The sequence below is a fragment of the Rhineura floridana genome, chromosome 1 (assembly GCF_030035675.1).
Source record: "Rhineura floridana isolate rRhiFlo1 chromosome 1, rRhiFlo1.hap2, whole genome shotgun sequence".
Classification (NCBI taxonomy): domain Eukaryota; kingdom Metazoa; phylum Chordata; class Lepidosauria; order Squamata; family Rhineuridae; genus Rhineura; species Rhineura floridana.
In genome coordinates this window covers 269,353,723-269,378,378 of record NC_084480.1, presented here as the reverse complement: position 1 = coordinate 269,378,378, position 24,656 = coordinate 269,353,723, and positions in this window count along the sequence as shown.

Genomic DNA, 24,656 nt, shown 5'->3' with positions numbered 1-24,656 from the left:
TTCCAGCAACGTGTTTTAGATGTCATGGAAGGTCTCCTTACAAAATTACAAGATATATAACCACTGGTTGAAAGGACCTCAATAAATTATTGGAGGTTTTCTTAATTGAAATATACTACTGAATGGTATTTTGTCCTAAAAGAAGAGTTGTGTTTAATATCAAACTGGTTTTGGCAGGGAGTCTAGGATTTACAAATCTCCGGTGCCATGCCTGTTTAAACAGCCATTTGGTTAGGGACAATTTGAAGGCCATGATTGAGGAAGCCAAAGTGGCTCCAGATGTTCAGTTCAAGTCCAGGTGTGGATGGCTCGGTCTGTCTTGTGGTGACGGCTTTGCCATACCTCCAAAAGCAGCACCTGGACAAGATTACACATGGAAGGTTAGACTCCTACAAAGTGTGCTGCTTTCTGTCTGATCTTTTAATTGCAAGAGGGATCCCTTCATGTTGATCTGATCACAATGCCTTGTTTTGTCTTTCAGTGTTGTGCACGTTAGAAATGATCACAAACGGTAGGATTCTAAAGCCCATCGGCTAAGAACTGTCTCCTGCAATACTAGAGGAGGCATTTTAGTAAATGGTTTAGGAGCAGGGTGTGCATGTGGAAGCTCTGGTGGTTACCTTGTTAAAAAAGAAACTCCTCCAGTAAAAAAAACAAGATTAAAAAAAAAATCAGACTTTTGTATTTTTGATCTTGTACACAGATGGCCGCATGTGACCAAAAGCTGTTTTTATTCACTGGTTATCAAGTATGACTTTAACAGAAAGCTCCTGTCTACCAAGTTAGGCAAAGGTTTCAAAAAGATGAAAAGATGGCTGCACAAACAGCATTACAAGTAATGAGGCCATATTAAAGTGTCTTTAAAACTGAAGTGCTTTGAAAATTGACTGTTGGCCTTCTAAAAGTGTGTATGAAAGTCTTCTTCCAAGCCTACACCACATCGGTGTCAGTAGAAGAGATAGAAGGATATGTAGTCTTTATTTTAAGCATACACAACTGCAGAAGAGCAATTCCCTTTCGTCCTATTCTGGTGTTGTATTTGCCTGTAAAACAACATGCAAGGGGGGACAACTGTGCTAAGCCCCCCCCTGTGGTTTCTGAAGTGGGGAGTCTCCTGTACCCATGTGATTTTGAAGTCTAAATTATGGAGGGCACTTTCACAAGTACTGGAGGCTCCCCATTTTACAGGAAGCTTCACCATATGGAGGGCAATGGGGATGGCAAAGTGGGTGGGAGAACTATTTTTGGGGGAAAGGGACAGCAAATTGCAAATCATCTAATTATTGTTGTTGTTGTTGTGCATTGCCAAGGATGGGGAGAAGCCCTTGTGGGATTTTCTGCCACGGGTGCCAAAATAACCAGTCTTAGATACTATGGACCTTAACTTCGGGGTGGTGTGCGTGTGTAGGGGAGTGGAATTTGCCGCTTCACCTTGGGCAACAAAATATTTTGGGCCAGCCCTGAATTATGTACATATCCAAGCAGTCTCTCCTCTGTTGTGGATTTTTGAGTGGATCTTACTGAGACCTTTCACGGGTGCCTAGTACTGGCAGAAACACTGGCACTCATGCTCACCAGGCTGGCCCTGTGGTAGCTCATCATGAGTGATCCAGCAGAAGCGGAGCTTATACTTCAGCAGTTATCAGGTGGGAAGGATTGAGCAGGAGTTTGCCTGCCTCTCCTAGTGAGACTGGGAAGCACAAGGTTTGGTGGGTGTGTCACTTTAGGAGGGAAAGGGCCTATATGAATGGCAAAATGGTGTGTGTGGGTAGAAACTTTTATAAATTTTAATGGAGTTGATGTTGAAGGGACAGTTGGAATCTGAAAAGTGGGGGGGGGGAGATTTCACTAGTGAATTCCCACCTCTTTTGTCTCCCTTACCCGACCCCCATAAAAGTAGAAGACATGAGCTTGAGATGTGAGTTGGGCATAGATACAAAGGTAGCTTCCCTAGGAGGAAGGCATTGAGAGGTGACAGAAAGGCCTAGATAAAGGAGGCTTGAGGAAGAAGTGAAGCACCAGAGGGTTCTCATGTTGGGGGTGGGTGACTTCTTCTGGGAATTTGAATCTGATATTTCTGTATTTATTTATATTGGAATTACTGTAATCCACTCCAAGCTTTCAACGTAAGGCAGTTTAAAAAATCTAAATAAAGGCATACAAGACAAAGAGGTTTGCGCACCTTCTGGTAAAGGTAACCTCAGATTTGCTAGAGTTCTATTTTAGCACTGAGGGAACGCTTTGTCTTTTTATTCTGTTCCTTTACTGTTTCTAAATTAAGGCTGGTGGTAGTCATGCACAGAATCTTTTTTCAAGAATAGTGTATTTTAAATATTTGTATTCGTAGCAGACAGGGAGTCTGTGGAATCAGCATTTTTGCAATTAAGCTTTAATCAGGACAGAATGTGAAAATACACTAATTGCAGCAAACCCACTGGCATGTTCTGTCTTCCTTAGTATGTCACTCTGTGTTCCTTCATTTCACTGTCTTCAGCTCCTTATTGCAAAGCAGAACAAAAATACATCATATTGCCAACATCAAGGATTTTGGAAGAGTAACTTTAAACACTGCTTATTGCAAGTCCATCCTCTCTGCTTCCATGAAGTTAGCATTCAAACTAAAATTTATTCAGTCAGCTGCCTTCTTTGCAGACTTACAGCACAACCCCACACATCTTTACTCAGAAGTAAGTCCCACTGTGTGGCTGACTTCAGGAAAGTGTACACAGGATTGTAGTCTTAATGTGCCAGCTGTCCATTTCCTACAACAACAGACAACATACTGTACAGATACTCAATTTAGAAGCTTAAAATGTAACCACTTAAGCATGGTAATGCAAGTATCTTTTCCCAAGGCCTGTAACATCCAGATTCAAATCTCTGTTTACCTTATGTGCATTTTCATTTGGGAATGAACAGTGTCAGAACAGCTATGCCCATCTGGAGTAAACATGGGGGTACAATTCTATTGTGAATCTATCACTACAGACTATAGGTGGGGTGAGGTTGCATGTGCAAATGCTCCTTTGCATAAAAAGAAAAGAAAAATTCTGCTCATAGAAGAAATTGGGGACAGAACTAAGCTAGAATTGTTTTCCCTGATATGCTAGTGTTCAGAATGCAGGGGGTTTTTTAAACATTCAAATATGCCTTTGCCCAAACCTGAAGTTATACAATGCAAAGAAGGATACACGTAAGTTGTATCCAAAGGTGCCACTCAGTTGAAGATAAGGCTTCTGTCAGTAGAATGGGGAGGGAAGCCATTTTCAGGAATTCATCCCTCCCCTCTGCACCTCTTGCAACCCTCCCCTACATTTGTTCTGGAAGATCATCCAATCCTCTGGAGTAGATTTATGGGAGACACCCGACTGCCTACAGGAAAAAATGACCGGAAATTGCTTCCCTCCTCGTTCCATTAACAAGTGTTACCATCAGCTGAGCAACACTGCTGGATACAACACCGTGTGGTTATTCTGATTGTGGCCTATTGCCGAAATAAAACACAAACACCATTCATTGGGTTAAATCATGGGCCACTTTATTAAACGGAATCAATTAGAATAATGAACCTGCAGAGGGGAAATCAAGTGCGGGAGCATTCTGATGATCCAGGCAAAGCCTGCTTGCAGCCATAGGGCGACTAAACCTTGCCAGAGCCCGGGGCTGCCCTGTGCCAGACCCCAGCTCAAGCCACACCCTGAAGATGTGTAGGGGGTCCAACCCGCATCACCGCCCCCCGGAGCCGTGAAACTCCGAGCGGATGAGGCACGTTGGCCCCAAAGGCGGCCCGTGTTCTGCCCCCTGGGCCGTATAGCCCTGAGCTGCAGGCCCCCGGACCGCCAATCGCCCCCAAAGGTGCCTAAAGGTGTCACCTAGCTGCCCTTTCCCTGTAAACCTTTTCCCGCACTTCTTTGCCACAAAAGGGGGACAAGCCTCTGCTTAGTCTCCCTTTACCCCACACCCGATAAGAATCTCGTGCAGACCCCTCTGCAGGTCCATCTGGAAGATGCCATCGTTGCCCCACGAACTGCATGTCCACGCATGCCTACTACTGAGGGCCTTGCCCTCCATGTCTGACCACAGCAGACGACCCAAGGCTACCGAGGCCCAGCTGTGAACCAATGTGCGTTTGCGGCCCCAAGGCCAGCCTATGAGATCATGCCATGACTGCAGAGTAGGCTGCGCGTCTGCTCCATCCCCATCCAGCAACCTGCCAAAACAGAAACAATCGTGAACAGTTGGGTCGCAGACCTTCAGACTCACCCCCAGGGTGAATGTATTCCATGCGCCCCCTACTTCCACCTCCTAATGGCGTGCACCTGCATATACCAAAACCAAATGGACCGTCCCAGGTAGGCAATTCCGCTGCCGGGTAGGCAAACCCCATTCCGGAGGAGCATGTCCCTCAAACCCCCATGGGTCTGCTCCCAGGCACTGCGACACTAGACTGAAACTTTATAAGGGAAGATCCCTCCCCCTGAATATCAGGCAACCAGGCCTGTAGCTTCAGGCCAAAAACACTATGATGCCGTCATGTCCAGTCCAGGGGGAGGGTAAAATAATGTGGACTAACTCTTGCACCCCTGGTCTGCCTGGAAGTCTGACCTGGCCCCCAAACACCCTCGCCCCCCATCCGGAAGGCTCCGAATTAAGTGTGAGGGCCGCTACATGCAACTGCTGAGCTTTGAAGCATGATGGTCTCAGGGCACCTCCCTGATCAACCATCCCTGGCGGGTCAGGTGAACATGGAGGATGAGGATAAGGGGTATGGGGGTGTGCATGGGCCAGCTGGCCAGCACCTGACATATCCCAAGACATCTGAATGGTCCTAAAGGCCCCCTGCCAGCCTACCTTGCGACACACTGACAGACAAGATACACTCCTACCATGTGATGAATTCCAGCACGTGATTCATAGGAATAGGCCACACTTTGCATAGCCCCTGCCAGCCCCTAACTCCCAGGAATCCCCTCCTGCCCTCTGATAGCTGGTGAGCATGCTGGGGCAGCAGATAGGCATATGGCCACCTCTGACTCCCTTCCCCCATCTCCCAGTATGAGGTATGGGACTAGCTGAGTCGGTCCTTCCTCTAACTGAAACACCATTGGCGCGCCGCAGGAAAGGAGGGGGCCACCACAGGTTGGCGCACAAGGCAGCCAAAAACTTTGAACTTGTGGTAAGGCTGTGAAATCCCTGTTATGGCACCATCACCCCCACCGCAGAAGGCCCCCAACACCTGAAGGGGAGGAAGCAAACACTTTCCCCAGCCCCTGAAAACTGCAGGATCTTGATCTGCAACAGTTCAAGCTTTTCCAGGGGAGCCTGCAGCCCTGGGTCCAAAAGTCAGTCTTCATACCCTGGAAGGTGAACACTGGGGCAGGATCTTCCCTTTCCCCAGCTGCCAAAGGAACCCCCCAGTTCATAGCTACGCTATAAACTGTGCCATCAGGTGCTAATATGCACCCAAAGTCTGCCCTACCCGTAAACTGTAAATCATGAAAGTAGTGCCCCACTGCTTCTGAGCCCTCTCGTCTCCAAGAAGGGGCTGAAGTGCTCCATGCAAGAATACAGCAGCCCCTAGGTAATGCTCTGCTGCATAGTTGACTTAACAGGCAAAACTCAGCAGCTCAAAATCCACCGTGTGTAACGGCCGGCAATGCAGGCAGATTAGCTGCCACACTTGCCCATAAGGCATCACTGAGTGACCCCACTTGTATGACGGATGGTGAATCAGGTAGACTTTGCCCACTGCCACTTTGGGCACTATACGGGGGGGGGCGCTGAGAGAGCAGAGGTAGGGGATGATGGGAAGGGGCCAATAACCCTGCCCAACGGTATGTCTTCATCAATTGTCCCCTGGACCAGTGCGTCCATAGGATCCAGAAAACCGCATAATAAAGAAAAACCACATCATAAAATGAGTCCCCCCATAACTGGGCAGTCTGCAAGCAAGGTCCATAGCCCTCGAGCGTAGCTGGGAAGGGACACTTTTTCCGAGCAGCCTCTGCTGGGGGCTGCCCTGGCCCCACATATCCTTCTGGCTTGTTGTTGTGCCTTTAATAGCAGGTTTGTATTCAGCAGTTATTAGATGGCATGGAGTTAAGCAATGTCATCTTCTAATGTCTGCAGATCAAATGACCCTTAAAGGCACAGGACTAGAGGCCTGTAAAAAGGTGGGCACCTTATCTACAGACCAGTTTGTAAACTAGCTAAAGTGAAGATGCAAGCAAATGTGCAGCCTGCACGTGATTAATTCCATTATGTTTAAATAATTTACTCAGAGAAATATGAATTGGACCAATTCTATGCATACTTACTTATGAGAAAATCCCCGAGTGTCTCGTTACTTCTTCCCCTGGAAGGGTGCATGTGATTGCACACATACAGCAGAATCCTATGTGTGTTTACTCAGAATATCACAGATTAAATGGGTTTTAGGACAGAGGTTTATGGGACTTAACTGATGGAAAGGTTCATATATTTTTACCTGGGTTTGAAGAACGTATTTGGGGGGGGGGGAGAAGCTTAACAGTGAAAAAAGGGGGGATGAGTTCCCTTTGCATTTTGGAGTTGAGGTAGTTTTGGAGGTGAGGTTGCAGCACTAACTGGGGTCCCTACAGGCTCATGCCGCCTCCCTTCTGTCTCCAGCTGCCCCCCACCCTCCTCAAAAAGCCCCTGCTCTTTGTAATTACATTGCATTGCTCCAATCCAAATGGCCACTACGTTATGACAGAGCATCTTTCTAGGTTATTCTGCAAAAGAAGTGGCAGCCACAGGCAGCAGGAGGCTGAAATTTAAAGGAGGATTAAATTTAAAAGAGGATTAGACAAATTCATGGAGGACAGGGCTATCAATGGCTACTAGCCATGATGTCTGTGCTCTGCCACCCTAGTCAGAGGCAGTATGCTTCTGAAAACCAGCTGCCGGAAGCCTCAGGAGAGGAGAGTGTTCCTGCACTTGGGTCCTGCCTGCGGGCTTCCCCCAGGCACCTGGTTGGCCACTGTGAGAACAGGATGCTAGACTAGATGGGCCACTGGCCTGATCCAGCAGGTTCTTCTTATGTTCTTAACCCATGGCTGCTAAGCTCTGGAGGAAACCAGGTTAGGGAAGGCTGACTTATAATCATAAGATCACCTAGCTTTTCATTTTCGTAAACTGTTGTGATACCTCAGTTTGGTTCTTCAGCTGAATCCCTTTTTAAACAGTATTGTCACCCATTGTATCACATTGATTCACCATTCTGTGCAGTGAATTAAATAGGAATTAAATGATTGACAACAAAAATAAGCAGCTGTTTTTTAAACAAAAACACTCAACTAAATTGTACTGAATGGTTTTGATGTTCAAACAAAAAATCAACCACCTGAATTCCCACTATCCAGGGATCTGCAGTTCTGACTCATTTAAACTTCAGATGCATTTTCCATCTCCACTGCATATTAACATATCCTCCTGCTAGGATACTTTGAAAAACATGGATTAAATGCTAGCTTGCTCTTTATAATTCCATGGGTAGATCAGGATAATGAAGCAGCTGCCTTTTTATGAACAGCCACAGAGAATCAACAGGACTAATCAAGTAGTTTGGGGGCCAAAATCTTTATTAACCTCGTTGCCACGCTTGAAATTCTCACTGATGCACAGGATGGTGCTTTCAAGATAAACCAAGAAGCCAACCAAGTAATTAAAAAGAAGCTGGTAAATGTCCCTGGCTGGCACTCATTGCCTGATTAACAATCAAACAACAAAGCACTAGTTTAGATCTTATTTTACCGAGTGCAAGGGCTGAAAAAGACCTCTTGATGGTAACTGGGAAGATAAACCAAGAAGCCAACCAAGTAATTAAAAAGAAGCTGGTCTGGCAGGCACTGGCAGGCACTCATTGCATGATTAAAAATCAAACAACAAAGCACTAGTTTAGATCTTATTCTACCGAGTGCAACTGAGAAGAATAGCATAAGCAGGCTGATCCTTTCTATGCTACTTAGAAGTAATTCTCCCCGTATTCAGTGGGCCTTATTTATTCTCTAAGTGTGCTTAGGAATGCAACCATAAATCTTCCTTACACCACCTCGCCGCGGCTGAAAGTCCTCCCGCACCTCGCCGCCGCTGGAAGTCCTCACGTGTCTCGTCGCAGCCACAAGGCCGGCCCATCGCGGCCAGAAGGCCCCCCGCGTCCCGCCACCGCCGCTGCCCCCGCAAGGCCGGCTCACCAAAGGCCCCACCGCGGCCGGAAGGCCTCGCCCGCGCCGGGAGGCCCCCCGCACCGCGCAGCAGCCGCCGCCACAAAGCCTCAGCCGCCAAAATTCAAAGGAGGGCGGGAGGCTGGCAGAGCGGCCTTAAATGGCCTTCAGCCGCCCCGCCTCCTTCCTGTGTGTCACGATGGCGCGCCGGCGCGCCGCGTGCACGCCCGATGGCGGCCTGAGCTTCGGCTGTGGCCACAAACTCGCCCCTTTGCCCGGAAGTACCGGGCACGGAACGGGAATGCGTGTAAATCAGCTGTTACATTTTACACATGTTTTGATGTATCTTAAAACATTGCTGTGTCTTGTAAAAGTAATTTGTCATAGTGGTTTGGCTACAATTTGGGCATGAGGCTTAAGTCACATTGAGACTCTCTGGTGCTATTCATCTAATTATTTGTTTAATTAATTTATCTAACTATTCAGAGAAGTTTCAAAATGCAGGTAACTGTAGTTCTACACAGTAAAGGTTTTGCCTTCACATTTATGAATATGATTGGAGCAAGAGCTACTTTAAGTACCCTTCTTTTCCGTTGTTGGCATCTTGCTGCAGCTACCCTCACTAGAGATAAATTAATGTTCTTTAAGGAAAAAGCTAGTATTTAATTTCTGTAAAGCAAATTGCTAGCTTCAGAGAAGTTCAGATTTGCTGCCTCCGCTTCAGACCAGGTGTTTTCAATCCCTGGCTAGAAGAAATGGAGAAATATTGTTTTGGCCTTTCAGAGAGCTGTTGAGTGGTAGAGGCACATCAAGATGATTGGTGTTCCGTTGGAAGCCCCCATTCATCACCCTGCCAAAAGAGCATCTTTTGCCACTGTAGAATGTGTGCACGAACACAGTCCTAAAGAATCGGAACTACTGGTGGAAATTATGAGTCCAAGATCAAACTTTTTTTTCTGTTTTATTGGTATTATCAAAGCTGAACCATATCAAATAAACCTGTAATATATTACCTGGGGTGACCATTACTTAGACATAATTTCAGTAATGGTAGTTCTATATACGTCCCCGTACGACATAATTTTACTGATCATGAAGATTTGTTTGTCTCCCCAATCCTGGGGATGCTGACAGAATGCTGAATAGCATGAATTGGTGTATCTGTGTTGATGCCCATTTCCTACAATTATGAGGAGAATTCAGCTGTCTGGAAAATTTTATATTTCAGTGGTGGAGAGAGACATCACACCCCCAAAATAGGCTTGTCTCAGTTGAGTCACTTTGTAGCTTTTCCTGTTTCCCTTTTCAGTTAATGTTGCCTATAAAATTATAGAATCAAGTCTGGAAAGAAAAATCTTCCAGACCCGGATTTAGACAAGAGGGCCTATAGCTGAATGGCAGAGCACATGCTTAGCAGAAGGTCCCAGGTTCAATCTTGAACATATAAAAGGATCAGGTAAAAAGTGTCACATCTCTGTAATCAGAAAAAAAATGTTGAATGGGATAAATTGGTGTTCTCTGCCTGAAATCCTGGAGAGCCTCTGACAATCAGTGTATGTAGCCCAGTATTGTCACAGTTTTGGGTAAACAGAAAGTTAGACTGCCATGGTCGCAGGCAGCTTCTGTAAATTACTACATTAACTGAGGCTTCCACAATTTGGTAACTAGAAAGTTGGTAATACATTTGTCAGCACATTTACTGAATATCAGGCTATCATATACAGTGCAGCAGAACCATCACTTTTAGTGGAACATGTTGGAGGATTTCCTTTTTAGTTAAAAGTCTATTTCTTTTAATGGAACCAATTACCTAGAGAGGCAGTGGGCTCTCCGACACTGGAGGCATTCAAGAGGCAGCTGGACAGCCATCTGTCGGGAATGCTTTGATTTGGATTCCTGCATTGAGCAGGGGGTTGGACTCCTCTACTATTCTATAATTCTATGATTCTTCCATGTCTTTCCTGACAGTGAATCCTCTTTGATAGCTAGCTATGGCATGCTGTGTTGTGTTTCCAGGTTATGAGGATTAAATGATTGAAGAAATATCTGAAAAGTGGTCTAACTCCTGAGCAAAGGTTTCACATCTATTGTCCTTCATTACAATGAGGGTAGTCTAGGAGACACACCTGATGGATTGTACCAACAGATACATTGTTGATCTAGCTCAGTGGTTCTCAAACATTTCCCCATTTGAAAATTGCTCTGGGTCTTGTTAGACGGCTTAATGATTTTTCTGCCTGTTGTAGCAATTGTAGTGCACTGTGCTAGATATCATGTGGTTTTTACATGTATGTTTATTTCTTTTATTTCTTGTATACTATATTTTATAGAATTCTATGGAATTCAAATTTTAACTATAATAAAATACAATATAAGAAAAGAAGCACTTAAAATTCAATTAAAAACAATATGAATATTTAATGCAATGGATGTGCCATCTCCTGTCTTCAACCACAAATCCACAGTCATGCCACGGACTACCTGAATGAAGCTTATGGACCACAGACGGTCCACAGGCCATACTTTGGGAACCCCTGATCTAGCTCTCTTACATGCATCCTCACTGTGGGGGGGAATACTTACTAAAAGAAAGACAAGAGAGCACCTCCCTCTCGAAAGCTGTATGACTAACATCCTCTTTCCTTCACTGTCTGGCTTTGCAAGGCTACATATACCAAGACATATGCAGCAGCAGTTCAAGGTGTCTTTCTACATTCCACCACTGGGCTATTTTTTGGCACTATAGGAATGTGCAATGGTGAGTTGCAGATGATCAGCTCTCTACCTGGTAAATGCCGCTATGTAGCTTCACCAGAACTATATCCAGATAGTGGTGAAGTTGGGTATCACCAGACTTGCCTTTAAAATGCTGCCATTCGACATCCAGAACGATCAGAGGCAGCATACTTCCTGCCCTTTTCAAGTTAAGGAGGCCTGTTGAAACTTTCTTCCTGAGTGTTCACTCCATCCCACCCCAAAAAATCTGGATCTGGAAGTGGGCTGCATGAGTGGTTTTGTGGAGAGGTAACACAGAGGAGTGCAGCTCTGGGACTTTTTTTCAGAGCAGGGGTCATGATTTCCTCCACTAGAACACTAGGGTGATTGACGGACTCTCCTTGCTCCAGCATGTGAATGAAGTTATAATGAGGCTTTCAGGTTTCTTTGTGACAGATTTTCACAGAGGAAAATAAACAGAGGCTGGGTAGGTCTTTCATTTTCTTTGATGGCATTCCTACTTTGCACTAGCAATTCTTTGCACAATTGTTTGTATTTCTAATTAAAAGCTTAAAAATGCATTTCAGCTGGCTGATGATCTTTTATTAAGGGTGTGCGATTTATAGGTTGACCATATGAAGTCAGAAATAATCACCACTGAGTAGAGCTTACTCCCAGGAAACTATGCATAGAATTGCAGCTATGGTGACCCTAATAAATTGGGTATTATATTATGTACTGGTAGTTGTGTGGGTGTGTGTTGGGGTAATGTAAGCTGAGTGGTTAATGTGCATAACAACTGGCCATTGTGCACATTCATCAGGCCTCATGGAGAATATGCACATAATCTGTCCATAAAGAGGGAATGGTGCGTATATACATAAAGTCCAACAGGCCTTGGGGAATCTGCATATGTCAATTGAATTTTGTACATTCTCTCAGAATTGTGCATTATCTCCAACACTGTGTGAGGAACATGCATATCTCAGCTGCATTTTGACCATTCTCCAGCCAATACAGTATGTATAATCCCCAGCATGCTTTGGGGAGTGGCCCAGAGAGAAGGAGCAGAAATTAATGTACTTTGCATACCTCCTTTCCTCCAAGGACCTCAGGGCAGTGTTCATGGATCTCCCCTCATTTATTCAGTCAAGCACTCTGTGAAGTAGGTTAGGCCCAGAGAGAATGGCTGACCCAAGGTCACCAAGGCCTGAGCACAGATCTGAAGCTCTGATCTGAGCTCATCACTTCAACTACTGGCAGATGAATAGTTTTCTTAGCTGCATTCATTTTATTGGTTGTTTTATACATAAATGTGCCCAAAGTGGCTCACAGCAGCAAAAATACATATCAATACAGCATTACAATAACAATCTAATGCTAATTCATTTCAAAACATAATATGACAATCCAAATCATTCACTTTGATAATATGGACATTATAACATTTTAAATTCACTATAAAATAGACCATCAATAATTAAAACTCATTGATTAGATATAAATTATCTTGGTTAAAATATATAAACCAGAGTTAGATATGATAACCATTTCCAGTGCAATCAGATAATAATATAACTAGCAGCCTGCTATGGCTTTGTCTGTCTAAAATATATTTGCATTAAATGTTGTCCTGCTTCTGTTCACTTGGCCACAGACAAGTGGCACTGCATGCCAAAGTGTCACAAGAGGCAGTGGATGGGTGGACCAAGCAAACCAAGGAGGGACAGCCAGAACAGTCTGCAGCACCCCCCGGCTCTACTGCTTGCCAGAACTGGGGGCCCTGCCCCTGCATCTAGAGCCACTAGTGGCCACCTTCCCCCTCCCTGCCCAGCTTGAGGATCCAGTGCTTCTGCTGCCATCACAGAAAGGAGGAAGATGGCCAGAATCAGCAGTCAGCCTGGAAATCTGCTGCTGCTGCTGCTGCCGCCTTCAGTTAAGATGAAGAGCTGGCCCAGATAAAGTAGCAGCAGATCCACAAGCCGGCCACTACTTCTGGCCTCCTTCCCATGTTATTCTTCCTGCCAGGCTGACTCTTCATCCCACTTGGCTGCAGTGGCACAAGGTAGAAAGGGGAAGATCTACGGGGTAACTGTCTTGGAGAAGGAGGGGAGATTGGAAAGGTCTAAGGAGAGTGGGGAGGGGAAATGAGGGTTTGGTGAGGTCTGGGGGAGTGGGGGTTCAGGAGGTCTAAGGGTGGGTTGGCAAGGGCGTAGGGGTATGCGGGGTTGGTTAGCAAAGGAAGCTCCTAGAATGCTAAAACCAGCATGTTACATTGGACCCAAAAATGGACTAGGAGCCAGTGTACTGGTAAAGTACAGGGAGAGTGAGATCACAATGCCCAGTCCTAGTGAATAGCTCTATGCTGAATCAGTTTCTGGGTTGTTTTGAAAGCCAGCCCAATGTACAACACATTACAATATTTTAAATAGGAGGTTACCAGAGCATGAGCAGCTCATGAACAACTAGTAGATACTATTACATATTCATAGAAATGCTTCTTCAATGTACCCTTTTTGTAAGGGAAAAGCTGTGCAACTGCTCATAGCACCATCATCATAATCATCATTATTATCTAAATGCGACTTATTATGATGGGTATTGTGTGTATGCAGAGGAAAAGCACATTGTGGAGAAACAAAGTGGACACATTCCACCACCACTACCACCACCATCACCACCACCACTACCCAGTAGATCCCTGTCAGTGAGTGTTAAACTTACTGGTGAAAGGCCTGCAGCAGTGTCTTGGGGCATTTCTCCATAGGGTGAGTGGCAACCCTTGGCTTATACAGGAGAAAGTAAAGGGGGAAATGGCGAGACCATGACTGGTGTGGGTGGGCATGGGACTCAGCTTGCTCAATCCCCCTGGTGACCTAAGCCATTGAGGATCAAGCATGATTTTATCTGCATAATCTCACCCGCTCATGAGCCTAGTTCCGTACTGAGCTGGTTCTATTTCTTGATCATGCAAGACTGTGACAAAATTCAAACACTGTCAGATAGATAGATACAGCATATCCAAGTAATCCTTCTACGAAAAGAGGGGGGGTAACTCACAGACTCAACATCTATACACAGTTCTTTTTTTAAAAAGTATGTTGCTACACAAATTGTATTTTGTACATTTCATTTTGTACATGGAAGGCCAATTGCATTGTAGAGAGAGCATGCATGATGCAGGGCTTTGATCACACTGATCAAACGCAGACCACCTATCAGCCTCCATAGTACCACTATCCTTCATGTACATTTTCAATATTTTTGTCATAATAGCTATCAGTCATTTGAGTTGAGGAAAAGAAAAGGATTGTAGCAATTAAATATATGATTGGATCCAGACATTTAAACCACACTTTTCTTAATCTAAAGTTTGGATGGGGGAGGGTAATATGTGTGTCTACACGCATTTATGTGCTCAAAGCAGAAGCTCTCCCCCCGCCCCCCAGCCCAGAAGTTTACTTGAATTATGAGTCGAAGGATGAGAATTTGCATGCTAACTGAACTCATATACCGTACAGATTGAAAAGGACATCTGTTGCTGATTGTTTTAGTCCTGTGCTTTTCAAGCTTAAATATGAAAATTAAGAAGGTAAAAAGGCAAATGATTATGCCAAGGGCTGAAAGCAGCGTTTCCACCCCCCTATTTTTTATTATTTTTTGTTTTGGAAGGACTATACCTCTTGAGAAATGTCATTGGACTTATGTTCTCCCTCTGGACTTATGCTCTAAGTCCAGGCTCTAAATTACTGCAATTTTCAACATGTTTTCTCTCTTTTTGGTTTAGTTCTGGCACAGTGGGGTCAGCCATGATTAGCAGTTTCGCTTCCCCAAATACCCAGTCCTGTAAATCAAGAAGTGGCACTAACGTCCTCATTCCTTGAGGGGATGAAGGCCTGAATCATTTAATATATGTTAATACAATATAGTAACTTAATCAATTGTTTTTTAATTTAATTTTTATGAATGCAATTTTGCAGTTACACACAGACAGGTTTTGTGAGCAATTGTGCTAGCTGCCTCCCCCCAAAGACCAGGAGCAGATTAATTGAGGGCAACAGTGGTGTAGTCATCCAGGGTCTCAGGGGGTCTTAGACCCCTTGCCTTTTTGGGAGCAGTGTCCCAGCAGTGTCCCTGTGTCTCCAGCATCCTATGAGCCAATCAACATGAAAGGGAGTGAGTTAGCCACTGAGAAGAGTCTTCTAACATGCTTCCTTGTCCTTTCCTGCTGATTAGAGCCAATCAGAGTGAAAGGAAGTAAGTCAGCCACTGAGAAGACTCAGTAGTTAACACTCTCCTCTTTTATGCTTATTGGCTCCTAGGGATGTCTATTGTTGTGGGAGAAGGCATTAAAAAGGATTTCATTCTCAACCTAGCAGCAAAAAAAGAAGGAGGGGCATGGCTGTGACTATCATAAAGGGACCCTGCACTTCTGAATTTGCCACTACACTACTAGAGGTCAATTCAGGAATGCCATTGTTGGACAGGTGAACAGGAACCAACAGTATAGATGCTCTAAAAGAAAAGGGGCAAAGAGGAAGCTACTAATTAAAGGGGCAGTTGTGGGAAGAAGTGGGCCCTTTACTGAATAGGAACCTTTGTTGAATAAAAATGTAGTGGGATCTTACCTAGGAGAGGGCAATGCCAAATGTTTATAGGGAAAACAGTGCAATATTAAGAGCTATATGAAATAACATTTTGAATTCTATGTCCAATTGGAAAACAAATGTCTGAGCAGTGCTAAAGGACTAGTGTGGAAACAACAACCTTCATCTCTGTGTGTATGCAGGGCCAGTTCTAAAGGCCCGACAGCCCCTGGAGCTACAGGGGGCCCCTCAGCCACCCCTCTGCTCCCCTTCCGTGATCTGCACCCCCCACATCCGCCCACATCTCCCCATTTACCTGTCTGCTATCTTTTACCATTTCCCTTAATGAAGATGGCGGCCGTGGTTTCCCTAAGGTACTGAAGCCCCTGCCGCCATCTTAGTTGATGGCAGAAATGTGTGTGCGTAGCACACATGCATGCCATCAACAAAGATGGCGGCAGAGGCTTCATCCCCTTAGGGAAACCGTGGCCGCCATCTTGGTTAATGGCAATAGTAAAAGACAGGAGACAGGTAGGTGGGGGTCGGGGTGGGCTGGACGCGCGCACGTGTGAACGCGAATGCACACACATGCCGGGGCCCAGGGCAAGCTGATGCCCAAGGGCCCCAGCATTCCTGGAGCTGGCCCTGTGTGTATGCCTTGGCCTCTGAACCAACTGAGCCATTGGGGGTATTTTTATTACACTAAAGAATAGGAACTTTGTTCTCCCGCCCCAGTTTTCACAATCCCTGCTTTTGAAGAAAAGCGTTGAACCATTCATATTCTTCCCAAGCTGGTTGGTTTGTTCTAAAGGAAGTTTCTCTCCAGCCATTTTCCTCCAGCCATATCTTTGGCAAGGCAGCCGATACAGAAAGCTATGCTCAAATTTACAACTTCCCTTGGACTAACAATGAAACTGAGTTTTCTTTTAGAAGAAAATGATCTAAAAGAGTTAGAATGCGTAAAGAAAACCAGATGGAAGCTTTATTTTGCTCACACAAGCATTCCCACAAATCTATTTGAATAATCCAGCAAACCCTTCATTGAACAATATCTTCAGATATTTTCACAAATGAAAATTTTCCCTATATTTAATTGAGTCCTGTACTCACCTGTCCAACAGATTTTACACCCAGAACAATGTTAAATACTCTCACTCAAACCTAAAGACCTTTATTTCTAACGCTAATTGCTCACGATCCCAGTCTTTGGCATGGTTCAGATGTAACTCTAAACCATGGTTTGGAGTTGATTGGTACGAGAAGAAATCTAGAAGTAGTCTCAGGTTTGGCCATTCCCTCCTCCTCCCATCCTCCGTTCATGAACTGTGATTCCCTCCTGTATCATGAGTAACAGAACTAACTGGAGAGACTTGGGACCAAGACAGGAAACAAAGTGTTGGGACAGGAGGTGAGGGAGAGAGCCCCACCCAGGCTCTTGCTGCAGCTTGCCTAGAGCAGACTGATGTGTGAGCCCACATAGAATTTGGTAAAGACCTTACCTCTAACCTAAAGTCTGCAGGTGCTTTATCGTAATGAAACATGGTGGCAGTGGTTCTCTAAGAATCTCAGGAGTGATTCTCACAATAAGCAAATATGCCAAATGGACTGAAACCTCCAGGCGGCCTGGATTTTGCAGATATGAGCCTGGCTCAGGAATGGAAATGGAAATTTGAGCTCTATATAGACCCAGCCATGCCAGGAGGAGGAGGCAGGAAAAGGAAACTTTTATTTTACCTTATTGGGGAGCAGGGGAGAAAGATCTGTACTAGCCTAAAGCTCAGCACTGGCTCAATATTGACTGCTTTGCTGGCGTCTTTAAAGGCCTCCTGTTCCCCTGGGTGCAGTGAGACAGTGGAAAAACACAGAAACAAATGGTCACCTGCAGTTGTAACAAAAGCAGCAACTCCTAGATCTTATGACGTGACTACTCCAGAAGGTGGCATACTACATTGCAATCACAGTGATCGCTGCTCTTACAAGCGGAAAGAAGAGTAACACCATGTCACAGCAATTGCCAGAACCTGGAACTCCCCCAGAGACAAAACCCCAAGGATCAGGTGAAATCTAAAGGTGAGATCTAGATGAAAGGAAGAATAGCCAAGAACCTAAGATGTCCAAATCAGTCCACCTTTTCAAGAAACCAGCATACCACAAGGACTATGTAACGAACTGAGTCCATGGTAAATATGTGACTCTGTCAAGGTCATGTGCTTGTAACCTCTAGCCTTGGGTGGGAGGGGTTTATAAAGTATTAAGTCCTGTAGACAGTGGTGTCACTAGGGAGGTGCGGGGGGTGCGGACCACACCAGATGACACCATCAGAGGGGGGTGATTCTCAGCTTTAATTTTTTAAAAAAATAAGTTTCTAGGTGGTCCAGTTCTTGAGATATACATAAAAACGTCAGCCCCCCGTTAAATCTTTTTTTAAACTACTGTATAGCACTTCGTAGCTTTAACCCTGCCCATTCAGGATTGCAGCCAATCAGTGAAGTGTTTGTTTGACCTGTGGCAGTGTCTAGTAAACCTCATTGCAAGGCCAGAAAATGGTGGTCCCCCCCCCCGTTTATCTGAAAATCTCATAAATTGGGTAAGTATATATATTTCAGTTTTTTCCCCTCTTGTATGTAGGAGTCAGATCCTGGGCAGTGTTTTCAAAATCTTCCCAATACTTGCTTTTGTGGGGGTAAAAGCATTGCTAATCCCATATGTCCAGAGTAAATCCCATTGAATTCAATAGGATTTACTTTTGAGTAGACATGGTTATGAATGTGCTGAAAATCAATGGGACTTTGGAGTGAATGTAAAAAAGAATTGTGTTTGTGTTGTCTTTCTGTCCCCCCCTCCTCCAGTCCTATTTTAAAGCAAGTAGGCAGGGCTTACTTAGGTATTACAGTTTTTATTCTGTAGGAAACTAATACTGATTTTTTAAAAACTAATACTGATTTTTCTGCAATGACCAACTGGTTTGACAATAAACTATTATATGGGCTGTATGTATTTATACATCTGCAGTGTGTGTGTGTAGTCTTTCCAACAACCCTGTGAGGTAGGGTTGGAAACCAAGGCAGCTCACAACAAGAAATAAAGCCATTTAAAATCCAATAACCATAAAGCAAGAATAAACAGTTGGAAAACAGCCTAAAGAGGCATGATTCTGAATTTTGGGTTGGGTGAATGAAGTTTATTTATTATTTGATTTATATCCCGCCCTTCCTCCCAGTAGGAGCCCAGGGCGGCAAACAAAAGCACTAAAAGCACTTTAAAACATCATAAAAACAGACTTTAAAATATATTTAAACATATTTGAAAATATTTTTTAAAAGCTTTAAAAAACATTTTTTTAAAAACAAAGAAAAGGCTTAAAAACATATTAAAAAGCAATTCCAACACAGACTCAGACTTGGATAAGGTCTCAACTTAAAAGAACAAGTTGAAAGAACAAGTTCCTTATCCCTTGAGGCTGTAGTTCTCTGCACACTTCCCAGTTTGAGTAAGCCCCATTGAATATATTGGGACTTGCTTCTGAGTAAACAAACATCAGATTGCACTATAAATATATTTACAGATTGTGTAATTCATAAACATATTTGAGAGTCATGTTTATATAAATATTTCTTCATACTGTGTCCCAATAAGTATTTGATTTCACACTATGGTTGTAGATGATTTTTTCCTCTATATTTTAAGTGTGCCCTTCTTCCTGAAGGTGGTCATGGTTCTCGCTTGTTTTCATCCTGAGGGGAGGATAGGCTGAGAGATGGTGAGTAGCACATTTAAGGTCTTTTCACCTCCCCCCCCTTTTTTTATTTGTATTTATTTTATATTTCTCCAATATCTTCCCTTGGCTGTTTTTATGTATTTTAAATATTTTCAGATTAAATAAATAGAAAATCATAATTGTGAACCTCCCTAAAAGCAATTTACCTATCCTCATGTTTTGGCAAAGTGATGGTGTGAAGACATGCTGGTAGAACAAGAGACCATGTTTGAGGCATGTTATAAGGTGTTTGAGGACTTTGTCACACATTACTTTTTGAGACCTGTAGATTCATGTTGGAAAGAACACGTGCACGTATTGAATGGTGGCTTGGGTGCTGTTTTTTCAGTCTACGCTGCATGCGTAGCTAAGATGATACATCATCTGGCAGCTAGCTTCATAACGTGAGAATGAAAAACATTTGGATCACCATTCACTTGTTTACTTTTCTCACTATTGAGACCACTTCATATATTACTTTTTCATACACAGAATGTAATCTTTGTATAGGAAAAAGTATTTTGTAAAATGTGAAGGACAGTGGCTGCCCAGTCAGTATAACTACTGTACAAGATCTACTCAGCCACTGTAATTACCTTTTTGTTTTGAGTGCCCTTTTATCTGGGTCTTGGTTCAGGTGTGTATCCAACTTTGAAGTGCTTATGGAAGGGGTGTGCAAGTAGTGCCCCCCCAAGTGTGGAGGCTTGGACAAACATTGTGTTATGGAAAACCAAAGTCTGTGTGAAAGTACATATTTGGGAATGCCATCAGTGTAATCCTAAACACACTTAATAAATAATATCGAACTTGCACTTTACAAAATATATTATGGTCATGTCCATAAGCACCAGGAGGGTAGTCGCCCAGGGGATCTTAGTCCCTCTGCTGTTTTGGGAGCAGGGTCCCTATGTCTCCAAGCATCCTACAGTCAGCATGAAAAGGGAGTGTGTTAGTCACTGAGAAGAGTCTTCTAATAGGCTTCCTTGCCTTTTCTGCAGATTGGAGCCAATCAGAGTGAAAGGAGGTGAGTCAGCCACTGAGAAGACTCTTCTCAGTTGCTAACGCTCTCCACTTTCATGCTGATTGGCTCCTAGAGATGTTTGTTGTTGTGAGAGAATGGATTAACAAAGATCTCATTCTTAATCCAGGAGCAAAAAAGGGTGTATGTGGCTGCAACTATCATGAAGGGACCCTGCAGCTCTGAATTTTCTACTAAACAACTGATAAATACCTATGTAACTTTGTGTCTGGAGACTTATTATTAAGAATCACTTTCCATAATTGTAAGGAGTTGTGTCCACACGCAAGCATCCCAGGCACCTAAATGAGGGGTGAGAGCAGCATAGGGACATAAGCAGATGTCTTATACCAGGGGTTCCCAAACCTTTCTTCTACATAGACCACTTGAAAATTGCTGAGGGTCTGAAAGTATCTGAAAATTTACTATGGGCATATGCAAGATAATTAACTCCCATTAGTAATAAGAGCAAGAATTTGAGCTGTGCGTATGATATTGTAATTTAAAGGTGTAATTTTAATGTTGCTAATTGTTTATGTCACTACTATTGCCATTACATTCAGTGATATATGGGAATTACGATTTACGAGTAACATTAGTACAAAAAACATTACTAAGGATTCTCTATGGTCTGATACGGGAGGAGGTCCATGGGGGTGACACCATGAGTTACCGCACCGGGTGACACCAACCCTAGTGACGCCACTGCCTGTAGATATTTAATTAAGTAGTGTTTTTAAGGTTTTATTGTAGAAAGAAAACAGAAAGATGTCACAGAACTCAGCAGATAGATTCAAGACCTAGAAAGGAAACAGAAAGTGTTGGGACAGGAAGTCAGAGAGAGGGCCCCATCCAGGCTCTCCTGGCCTCTTGCTCAGAGCAGACTGATGTGAGTCTGTACAGGCGGGCCCCGCTTATATGGCAGGTTCCGTTCCAGACCCCCGCTGTAAAGCTGAAATCGCCATAAAGCGGAACCCCATTGAGTATAATAGGGCACATCGCGTGAAATTGCCACAAAAAGCCTCAAAAGCGCAAAATTGGCTTTAAAACGGGGAATGAAAGCTGCCACATTAGCGGAATGCCGGGAAGCGAAGCACCGGGAAGCAGGGCCCTACTGTATAGAACTCAGTCAAGATCTTACCTGTAACCTAAAGCCTGCAAGTACTTTGTCTCAATGAAACAGCTCCCTCATTCCCTTGTTACACCTGAACCAGCAAAATTACAGCTTCTGCTTGCCCAGCAAACTCAGGCTGGAAACCGGGGTTTGATCCTTGTGTCCAATCCTGGTTGGCAAGGCCGGGATTTCCTGTTCATATGTAAGCACAAACTCTGGCTTCCAGCAAACCAGGAAAGGATTGCACCCTGCATGAAAGAAGAAAGGAAAGAGCACACAAGCCCAAAGCTTATTCCAGCCTCCTTCTCATGATACCAAACCATGGTTTGATGTTATGCCTGAGATTAATCTTTATCTTATGATCATCAGTGTTTTTCATTTTGCAAAAACTCACACCACATTCTTGAGCTGGTGCTAACTCATATTTACCAAGTAATCTTGCAGAAAGTGTTTTTCCACTCAGGAACCCTCCTTTATTCCATAATACAATGTGTGAAGGGTAGGCCACTAGCAGCAGTGAAGCCAAGCATGGGGAAAGAGGAACTGTGCCACAGACAGCCAAAGAACACACCAAAATACATAAGGGACAAGAAGACTATGTTGCTCGGGTAAAGTCTCAGTCCAACCAGGAAGCCTTTTGTAGCCCTTCCTATCTAGGACAGCCCAATAGCCAACTGGTGTGCACCAGCCTAGAGCCTACTAATTGTCCAGGGAGATGCTCCAAACTTCAGTACTGTGGCTCACCACACAAGGCAGCTGCAGAGAGAGTTTGTTCCTGACAAAGCTTCATAAAAACAGGAGGATCATATTCCAAGATTGTGATACATGCCACTAGTTTATAAAACCATGTTCTGTGATATTAAGCCATTTCTGTTTCTAAAGCATTTTGAAATGCAGGGGAATAATATAGGTATAAAATGTTTATAACGTGAATCCTAGTGAATATTTAATTTTTGATCTGATGGACACATCTTTTCTGATCCTGTAAATATATCCAGTCTTTAAAATGTACATTATCAGTCGCTGATTGCCGTTGTTTTTGCCATAGAGAAAAAAAGTATCTAGGCATTCTTTACAGCACTGATACCGTGCCTGCTTTGAACACATCTTTGTACACATCTACAAACTCTTCTCCTTGTTTAGTGAATAAACCCTGTCAGAACATTAATGAGAGGAGGAAATTCCGCTCAAATGTACTAAAGGAATCATTTCCCACTCTAGTTCTGCGAAAGGAAGGCTAGTGCCTGAACAATAGAGTTGGTCCAGAATAGTTTACCAAAAGACACAAGACTGCAGCATTCATAGCTTTGGATCAAAGTCTGGATAGCGGAGTGCCCCTATAAGGTACTCAGGGGGAGCAACAGTGACAAGGTTTTCTAGAAAAGGATGTTTAATTGAGAAAATATAATAAAATGTCAATTTAATAGTTAACTGTGAAATATGTCCTAATGAAAGGAGGCGGGGAGAGAGGGGTGAAAAGTGATGCAGCTCCTAGTCAGGGAAGCTGCTTGCAGTGGAAATTGAATAGGTGGAAGGAGGGGGGGAAGTTATGCCTTTCGTACTTCTGCTCTGAAACATAGAGATGTAAATCCAAAAACAAGATAAAAAGGGAAAATTTTCAACAGCTGCAGCAAGGCGTCACTGGAGACATAGTCCACTGGAAGTGAGAGTAAAGCAAAACAGCACCCAAAACCAGGATTCCATGCTCAGTTAGGCTGAATTAACCCAGCAAGACCTCTCCTGGAATCACCTACAGTTCAGGGATTCTGAGGTTGTTTTACTGATAGCAATTCAGAAATGCATTAAGTGGCCCCCTAATCTGAGAATTTAGTAGCAAGCGAGACTGCAGTATTGTTCTCCTGAAGAACATGGGGGAAACAGTTTGTTCTGTTCAAGGAATCTAAGAATGTTAGAACCTTAGAAGCAAAGGTTACAAAAAGAAAGGTGGTCCTGGGATGACTGTTTCCAAGTGCACACACACACAAATTGCTGTTTCTGCTTAACAAAGGAGTTAAGCAGGAAACTGCCATTTTTTTGGCGCACTTGGAAATAATCCTACTTAGTTGTATTCAGCTAAGTCGTACTCAGAGTAGACCCATTGAAATTAACCTAATTTAATGATGTTAAAACAATTACATATATTAAAATGCAACTTGTAAACAATCACATATTCAAAAACTTCTTCTAAAGAATTCTTAGGGCTCTCCATAACCAATGCATAAGTGACAGAGTGTTGCTTTGATTAGATTAGGACCCACAGGAAGACTGGGCATTAACAATTTCAGAAGGTCCCATGTCAGCTTGTAGAGCAAGGGGGGATTCCTCAGGCCTGAGGGCTAAATGCTGCTGTCCATGCCTCTTGATCTGACCCTCCGGAGTCAGGGCTTTCTCTGCACCATACCCCATCTCCAGCCACACAGCCTCTCCTTGAATTATGCCCCCTCACCAGCCTTGCTTTGCACCTTCCTTGAGTGTTTTTGCCTGGTTGGAATGTGTGCTTGAACTTTGACAGTACCTCTGGATGAAGGATAGGAAAGGGTGTGTGAGTGTTTGAAGAAATTGGCCTACCATGCAAGGGTAAAATTTATGTTAATTGTTCTGACCCCTTTTGTTTCTGGCCCTGCCCATCATTGGCATGCAATCCCTGGAAGGCTTCTCAGAAGGGAATGCAGCCCTTAGGCCGAAGATTTTCTCACTCTTGGCAGAGAAATTTCAAGAATATTTTGCCATAGCTTGCTAAATCTCTCTAGCCTTTCTTTCCAGACAAAGTGGAAACATTTTGAGATAAAGTACTCATGAGGGGACACACAAAATGGTGCTGGGATTGTACTTTCTGGCAGCAGCATGGAAACATTAACATCTGAGCATGCATAATACAAATTATTCAGCTTCTTGGTGGCTGTTCCACAGTTATGGAAATCCTTTCTTCCAGAGAGATCAAGTCTGAGCACGATCATTTTCCAGAACATGGAACTGGACTATCCATACACCTGGCTCTTGATAGCTGTGGTTTGGCAGCTATGAATTATTGATTTCAGTTCCCCTCACACAAACTTTCTTGTTTTTTTATTTTATAGTAAACTTTATTAACCTTGAGCCTTCAGGATAGGGAGCAGCAGGACACCAAATATAAAGAAATAAATGTTATAAAAGAGAATTTCCTTGTACTTTCATATGTGGACTGCACCACCCGGCAATCTGGGATAGCTAACTGAGGCAGCCAGCACAGTGCAGGAGAGCATTTTGGTGAACCAGTATGAGTGAGGGAATGGTGCTTCCTAAC